This window comes from Phaethon lepturus, unplaced genomic scaffold, assembly GCF_000687285.1.
Source record: "Phaethon lepturus isolate BGI_N335 unplaced genomic scaffold, ASM68728v1 scaffold11758, whole genome shotgun sequence".
Taxonomy (NCBI): Eukaryota; Metazoa; Chordata; class Aves; order Phaethontiformes; family Phaethontidae; genus Phaethon; species Phaethon lepturus.
The window spans coordinates 24,624-32,234 of NW_010559801.1; the positions used below are offsets into that span (position 1 = coordinate 24,624).

The 7,611-nt window shown below is 41.8% G+C and overlaps 1 long non-coding RNA gene across 1 annotated transcript; it reads right to left on the reverse strand.

The window, feature by feature from the left end:
* Positions 1–794: 794 nt before the first annotated feature.
* LOC104625770 lies at positions 795–4,070 on the reverse strand. Its single transcript, XR_738082.1, has 2 exons — positions 3,911–4,070; positions 795–2,542 (listed from the first exon to the last, which is right to left on the reverse strand). It is a non-coding gene; the product is annotated as an uncharacterized LOC104625770 (long non-coding RNA).
* Between the last annotated feature and the right edge of the window lie 3,541 nt (positions 4,071–7,611).

Consider the following 7,611-nt stretch of genomic DNA (forward strand, 5'->3'; position numbering starts at 1 on the left):
TAAAATCAAACACTTTTTTTACTATGGATAGTCCCAAATCCTGTTAGAGAAAGCGTACGCACCTCAGGTAGATCTGAAGTATGAAAACCTCAGAGCATTATTCACTTTTCCCTGTCCAAGCACTTTCTCTAGTTACCAGAAGTGTATCAGCAAGACAACTTGCATCACCTCAAAGGCCAAACTGAGTAGCTGTAACAACCAAAAAAACGCAGACATGTTTCACAAATGCCCAGCACAATATCCCATTACTGTAAGCGCAAAAGCATTCTGTACTAAACTGTGTCCTGGTGTTAGACTGCTGGCATCATCTGTTGGTGGAACTTCAAAACTGCAAGCAATTATTTTTAAGTAAACACACAGACAGCTAGGAAAAGAACTGCAATTATCTGGCGAGATATATCCATAGCTATGGATCTGTAACGCTACTTAAAAGTTAAAACAGGACCATTCTGTATCAAAAACATTCTAATACGTACACTGAATTTGCAGCCTATTGTCATTTACTAACTGTGCTGTTCTTGTACTCCAAGCAATTGCACTAGAGGCACTATCAACATGAACCAGTGTTTCCACCAGTGCCAAAATACCAGCAGTGTAACAGAGAAAGAGATGCAGTACTTAGACGTTTCAGGGTGGTTTTCTGGGGTTTGGTTATTACTTATTTTTTTATGGGGCTTTTGTTATTGGTGGTGGTTTTTTAAGTACTTCACATGTCATTTCATATAAATCCAAAGCATTAAGCAATCCCACTCAAAAGAAAAGATTACAAGCAATTTCAGCAAGACTAGGAAACCTACATGGAAAATAATATCCTCACCCGTTTATTGTTGATTTTACCACTTGGTAACGCAGTTGTTTTGAACTCAGTGTGAATACAATTTAAGTTTTGCAGAAAATCACACACCTGTATTTTTCACATGTATCAAACACATTTAAAGTTTAAAATTTGTGTGCCTTGACTTGCTCCTCTTAATGTCTCTTTAGGGATGTCCATTGTCACTGATCCAATAGAGTCCAGCTCAGTCTCTCAAGTCAGGTGACATACAAATTCAAAAGGTGCAGATTTCTCAAAGACGGTCTTCTCTGTAGTGCATTGTGCTAGTGCATTCAACCAGTGTGTCAGCACTCAACTATATAAGCTTGGGTTGGGGTTTTTTTGTTTGGTTTTGTTTTTTGTTTTTTTTTTAAACTACGCAATACAGAAATATAATTTTACATGTAGCTTTGCATGCCTTATGGCTGCTTGCCCTACTATAGGACAGTGCAATAAATACAAATATATGCACACTAGAAAAGATTTAACTGCCATGATCTACATCTCGTTTATGAGTACAAATTTACCTAGTCAACAATATGACAAATTTAGCAGAAAAAGTGGCAATGGCAGTAATATTCCACTACAAAAACAAGGCTAGAAGCAAAGTGTTCTCAAGCTACAGAAAACTCGCTACCTCCTAATATATGATGTAGGGCCCAGTTCTGCCAAGTGCAGAGTCGTGATCAGCAGATTGCATCAGAACATGCTTTTCTCCCATTTAACAATGAATACTTCTACAATTTATTTGGTTTTGGTAACTGTTTATAAATAGCACACTATAATGACTATTAAACTATACAGCAACATGACATTTATAGCCTAATCCTGAATACAAAGTTCAAAGAACGTGACTACAAAGGCCAGAGAGCAAATGTCATTGACTAAAAGCATTTCCACTTCAGAATTTATTGAATGTTCTCTTACACAAACGCTTCTCAATTATGAAACCAAAAGGAACAGGATTTCCTATTCCCTCTCTGCTCCAGTAGTAATTTAGCCACACACCATCCTTATAAATTAGTGATGGATTTTAACAGGTAGCCCCCTGGGGCTATATATTTTATATACTTTATATATATGCACATTTACTTTGAATTCTATGTAAAAGTTGAAAAAATGTTTGAAAGAAAAACTCAGAATATATCACAGCTTTTTCTGCGAAAAAAATACAAATTAGTTTTATAACCACTATTCGATTTATCAAACTTTTTTTTCCTGAAGTATTTACCTTTAATTATGTACACATTATGGGAAATAAAACTTTTTCCACAAACATTCTCTAAGGTGACAGTTATCAATAGAATGATAGAATAATAGCAGGAAGAATATTAAACAAATGGGGGTGATCAATTTCTGCTTTTAAAAAGTAAAAAGTCAACCATATAATTAAGTACAAAAAACCTGCATTGAATGACAACTGCTGGTGTAGTAACTTGATCAGGTATGGAGACCAAGAGTATAGTAAAGCCCTATGATAATATTTCTGTAGCTTTCCACTTGGTAGTATATACTAAATGTTGGCAAAGTTTCTGTAGCATTAGCTTATACAAACATAGGAGTCCTCAGTTTGCTGCATAAAATGGAACAAGTGTGTTTTAATTCTCCTGAAATGCACCCAAAATCCAGAGTGTCACTTACAAACTGCATAATGAAACTTTTCTTCAGAAAAATATCTGTTTGGCATCTCCAGGGCTCTGTTCCATTGGACAATAGGGGCATTTTAATCTGGGGACAAAGACAACGCGTTAGAATTGTGGCAATGTGCAACAACTGTGCATTAAGCTTTTTCATCCATTACAAAGGTACCAAGTTTGCAGTGATAGTCCTTCCTCTTTTTTCCCCTGCAGCATGAAACAAATGTACTCTTAAGCCATTATTCTTTACTTGGGTCCGTTAAGTCACCTTTAGCTAAGAGAGACCTTATCACACTTTTTCTTCTAATTATTCTTTCTCACATTTCAACCACACACCCCTGAATTATTAAATACCAAGAAATTACTCTTCATAATTAATCTATTTTTTCTACTTCTGGATTAGTTTGTTGCATTTTAGTCATTTTAAACAGGCTAGTAGCTTTCACTTTGACTTCCTCAGCAACTAGTGCATTTTACTCTCTGGTTCCCAAAATGCTGTGATTTTCCAACTCACTTAGATCAGCTCCTGCAGGCTATGACTGAAGAGGTCAGCCTGGCCTCCCTGCTGAGGTCTCCACTAGATATACAATTCCACCTGCTTACAATATTTCTTCTAGCATTGATCCATTTTCCCCCAACTCTAAGTTTGGGCCTTTCATTCCCCCGTCCCAATATTGTCAGAGCTGTGCTGCCACTAAAGCTGATCAACGAAAGTATCAGGAATGAGTGACTGGGGACAGGAATAGTTTAGCAGCAAGTTTACGGGCTTAAAATGGCTGAAGTCACCCATAAAGACGTACCTTTAGGCTTTCCTAGCAGGGCAAAGAATGCAAACATCACTCAACATTTTCATTTATAGCATCAATTATTTTCACACTGGTTTTTGCAAAACAACTTAAGGCTCTAAATTAAGCTGACAGCCTCCATGGAAGCTGCATATATTCAATCCAAATTACTACTGGTTCTTCCTCGAGGAAATCTGTATAGCGCTCTCCCTCCTTCTTCCTCCTTCCCAAAAGCCTGTAGGCACCCTGCTGACCTCTACAAAGCAGTATTTCTACAGCAATAATTCAACTACCTGCTCAATTACTAAACTGTATTTCCACAGAGGTTTAACTTTATTTTTTTAAGGGATGTTTCATGCACACTAACCTTGCTCCCAATGAAAAAAACTGGGTGCGTAAAAGCCTCCATTTTGAATTTAAGACAACACAATGGTACTTACAACTTGGAAAATTACTCTGTTCACTGCATTCCTTCATGTAATCTCACTTTCTACAACATCAGAGGGTTTTCTCAGTGCATCAACTAGGCTTACCTGGTTTCTAAATCATTCTCTAAGATTAACAAGCTTCCACCAATTAAGTAATTATGGGCTCAAGTTTCCCAAAACACAGTACTCTATTCTTAAGATTTGTGCTTGTCTATATGTTGCTCGAAATAAAAGAATGATACTTACTTGCTGCCATTAAACATTTTATTCAAAGCATCTCTTGATATAATATGACCACAGACTAATTTCATAGGTGGATTATTATCTGTTGTTTGCTGACGAAGAATGGGACAGGCAAATATTGAATGATACCAGCACTTTTTACCAAGGTCCACTTCAATCTGTAAAAGAAATTACAGAACAAATTATCTTGGGAAAGTACATTTCCAGACAATTATCCCTTTTAGGTCATGGCCCTTACTTAACGGATTTCACAATTCAGCTGTGAAGGCTGCAAAATCCATTGTGTGGATGCCTGACAACTTCCTAGCCAAAAACACTTGATTTTGATCTTAAAATGGTGATTTATGTTGCTTCTTCCCATCCCCAACAAAGCAGCCTATTCTGCCAAGGGACAAGTGAATATTTCAGTGCAGATCTATGCCCTGGCAGGAAAACTCAGCTGATGACCAACAAGACTTTCTGCATTTCCTAACCAATGATTTCCAAAGTGCTTTAGATGATAGGTCACATTTAAGGGAGTAAAACAGAAAGAAAAAAAAAAAAAGATAAAAATGCTTGGACTGATTATGTTAATGTTCTACAGCTTCTTGAAAGACTCTCCCAAACACCTACGTGTCATGTCAATAGCCAACCTGTCAGCCTCACCTCTGTGCCTGGAAAGATCGTGGAGCAGATCCTCCTAGAAGCTATGCTAAGCCACATGGAGGACAGGGAGGTGATTCGAGACAGCCAGCATGGCTTCACCAAGGCCAAGTCCTGCCTGATCAACCTAGTGGCCTTCCATGGTGGACTGACCACATCAGTGGACGAGGGAAGAGCTACTGATGTCGTCTATCTGACTTCTGTAAGGCTTTTGACACAGTCTCCCACAACATCCTTCTCTCTAAATTGGAGAGAGATGGATTTGATGGGTGGACTGCTGGGTGGATGAGGAATTGGAGGGAGGGTCACATTCAGAGGGTAGTGGTCAATGGCTCTAGATCTACATGGAGATCGATGATGAGTAGTGTCCCTCAGGGGTCCGTACTGGGACCAGGACCCTTTAATATCTTCATCAGTGACAAAGACAGAGGGATCAAGGGCACCCTCAGCAAAGTAGCAGATGACACCAAGCTGAGTGGTGCAGTTGACATGCCTGAGGGACAGGATGCCATCCAGAGGGACATGGACAAGCTCAAGGAACAGGTCTGTGTGAACCTCATGAGGTTCAACAAGGCCAAGTGCAGTGCCCCCACCTGAGTCAGGGCAACCCCCGGTATCAGTACAGGCTGGGAGATGAAGGGACTGAGAGCAGCCCTGCTGAGGAGGACTTGGAGGGACTGGTGGATGAAAAGCTGGACATGAGCCAGCAATGTATACTCACAGCCCAGAAGGCCAACCGTGTCCTGGGCTGCACCCAAAGCAGCGTGGCCAGCAGGGCCAGGGAGGGGATTCTGTCCCTCTACTCCGCTCTGGTGAGACCCCCCTGCAGTGCTGTGTCCAGCTCTGGAGCCCTCAGCACAGGAGAGACATGGACCTGTTGGAGAGGGTCCAGAGGAGGCCACCAAAATGATCGGAGGGCTGGAACAGTTCTGCTGTGAGGACAGGCTGAGAGAGTTGGCATTGTTTAGCCCAGAAAAGAGACGGCTCCAGAGTGACCTTATTGCAGCCTTCCAGTACTGAAAGGGGTCTGTAAGAAAGATGGGGACAGACTTTTTGGCAGGGCCTGTTGCCACAGGACAAGAGGTAACAGTTTTAAACTAAAAAGAGGGTAGATTCAGAATAGATATAAGGAAGAAATTTTTCACAGTGAGGGTGGTGAAACACTGGCAGAGGTTGCCTAAAGAGGTGGTAGATGTCCCATCCCTGGAAACATCCCAGGTCAGGCTGGACGGGGCTCTGAGCAACCTGATCCAGTTGAAGATGTTCCTGCTCACTGCAGGGGGGTTGGACTAGATGACCTCTGAAGGTCCCTTCCAACCCAAACTATTCTATGCATAATGAAGTGTATCACAATCATTTCTTTTCAATGCCAGCACAGAAGACGCTGGTACAGCACAGCTCTTGCCACCAGGACGAAATGATTTGACTGAGGACATCTCACAGATAATAATGGGTACATGACTTCAGGAATTTGTTGAGAACTGCAAAAAATCACAGCTTCTGTACCTGAAGCTCCAGGCTCTGACCAGTCCTCAGTTCTGACAGGTTTAACCTTCAACAAAATCTGACAATATAACAGTTTCATACAACTTCATCTCTGCCTTTGCACAATGAAAATAAGGCTTCCCATCCCCATACTGCCTTAGCAGTACACACTAGAGACCCTTACGTTTAGAATATGCAAGGAGGCATATAAATACTATTAACTGATCTGCATCTGACAGCAATCGTTTCCCAAATGCTCCCTAGCCAATCATTCCTGTCTGTACAGCACAGCATGAATCTCACACTTGGAGGTTATACTCTCAGTGTTACAGAAAACATAGCTGGGAGAAACTCAACACACACACTTACAATCTCTCACAGCTGCAATCAAAGTGGCTAATTCAATTCATGCCCAGTTTGCACAAAATAGGTTTTCTTTGCAAATCAGGAGCAGGCCACTGGAGAGCTGCACACACCTGGTAAAAGCTATAAAGGGAAACTGGGGTTTCTTAACAACTGAAGTTCAACTGATACAAATGAGTTGTGGTTGAAGCACAATGCACTGGATACCAATCCAGTTCTTGTGTCCCCAGATGTAGCACTAATTCTTTCATCTCCTATCTGTCTGACAGTTACTGCAAAGCAACTCATGGATGGAGCTCAAGCATAGCTGGGGGAAGTTAATGTTTCTCAGTGGGATGCATTTCCTTTCCAGTTATAAAGAAACATCTCATACATTCAGTGTAAGGCTAAGTGGAAGGTGAGAGCACCTGTTTTGTTAAGGTCATTCAATCAAAGACCTTTTCAATGTGAAAGGGGATTACAAGTAAAGAGGGGAGCAAGAAACAAAACAGAGAAACATAAACCTGACAGAGAAACATAATGGAGACAATAACAAGAAACAACCTTGTCAGTCACACTAATTGACAGGTCATCAAGAAACTGCAAAAAAATATGGACTTTGCAACAGATAAGTGCAAATCTGAGGGTCTTGGAGGAGAGAGGGTCAGCAGAACTATAGAAACCAAATGCCCGGTCCTGCATTTGGGTCACAACCACCCCATGCAACGCTACAGGCTTGGGGAGGAGTGGCTGGAGAGCTGCCTGGCAGAAAAGGACACCCCTTTTGGAAAAGGGTGCTGGTTGACAGCCGGCTGAACATGAGCCAGCAGTGTGCCCAGGTGGCCAAGAAGGCCAACAGCATCCTGGCCTCTATCAGAAATAGTGTGGCCAGCAGGAGTAGGGAAGTGATTGTGCCCCTGTACTCGGCACTGGTGAGGCCGCACCTCGAATCCTGTGTTCAGTTTTGGGCCCCTCACTACAAGAAGGACATTGAGGTGCTGGGGCGTGTCCAGAGAAGGGCAACGGAGCTGGTGAGGGGTCTGGAGCACAAGTCTTATGAGGAGTGACTGAGGGAACTGGGGTTGTTTAGTCTGGAGAAGAGGAGGCTGAGGGGAGACCTTATCGCTCTCTATAACTACCTGAAAAGGGGGCTGTGGTGAGGTGGGTGTTGGTCTCTTCTCTCAAGTAACTAGCAATAGGACAAGAGGAAATGGCCTCAAGTTGTGACAAGGAAG